Genomic DNA, 881 nt, shown 5'->3' with positions numbered 1-881 from the left:
GTATCTCTGACCAGATTACTGAAAGCTTAGTCCAACTAGTAGTCATTAAGGAGCATCTTAAAGTAGGAAGGTAGAGAGAGAAGGGGGAGGGCAGTACAAGGGGAAAGATTCCAAAGTTCAGGACCTGGGTAATTGAGTATATGGTCATCAATGGAAGTGTGATTAAAATGGGAATGTTCAAGATTAGAGGAGAGCTGAGATCTTAGAAAGTAGTGGGGATGAATGAGATTACAAATGTAGTTAGCACTGAGGCTGTGGATAGCTTTGAAAATATGAATATGCCTTGTGAAATCAAGATGTCTTTTGAAACAATGTATGTTAGTGAGCACAGATTTGTTGCATCACTGGCTGGAGAGTTTTGAGTGCCTTCAAGTTTATGGAACAATACATGTGGGAGATCAGTCAAGGGTACACTGGTGTAGGGCAGAATATTTCTTGTCTCTAAATAACAGTTGGGGTAACATGGCAAGATTATCAGCAATGAGATTCTCAACATCAAGGAAAAAGAAGTCTGATCCTGCAACCAGGTTTTGAACAGTGAGATGAGAATCTTGCTAGTGAATGGTGAGAGGTATATGTAACACACAGTTGCACAATCTCAGGACATAATCTCACCTTAATGAATGTACTTTCGTGTTCTTCCACACACCAGAACGAAACTGGACTGTGACAATTCTGGCAAGAGGTGATGGCCAAGTCGTATTATTGCTCGACCATTAATCCTGAAACCCAGGTAATATTCTAAGTTTCAGGTTCGAATCCCATCAGGACAGAATTTGAAATCAGTAAAAAAATCTGAAATTAAGAGTCTAATGATGACTATGGAATTGTGGCTGATTATCAGGAAAATCTCATCAGTGTCTTTCAGGGAAGGAAACTCC

The sequence above is a fragment of the Chiloscyllium plagiosum genome, chromosome 6, assembly GCF_004010195.1.
Source record: "Chiloscyllium plagiosum isolate BGI_BamShark_2017 chromosome 6, ASM401019v2, whole genome shotgun sequence".
NCBI lineage: Eukaryota > Metazoa > Chordata > Chondrichthyes > Orectolobiformes > Hemiscylliidae > Chiloscyllium > Chiloscyllium plagiosum.
Note: the sequence above shows the minus strand (reverse complement) of the source record.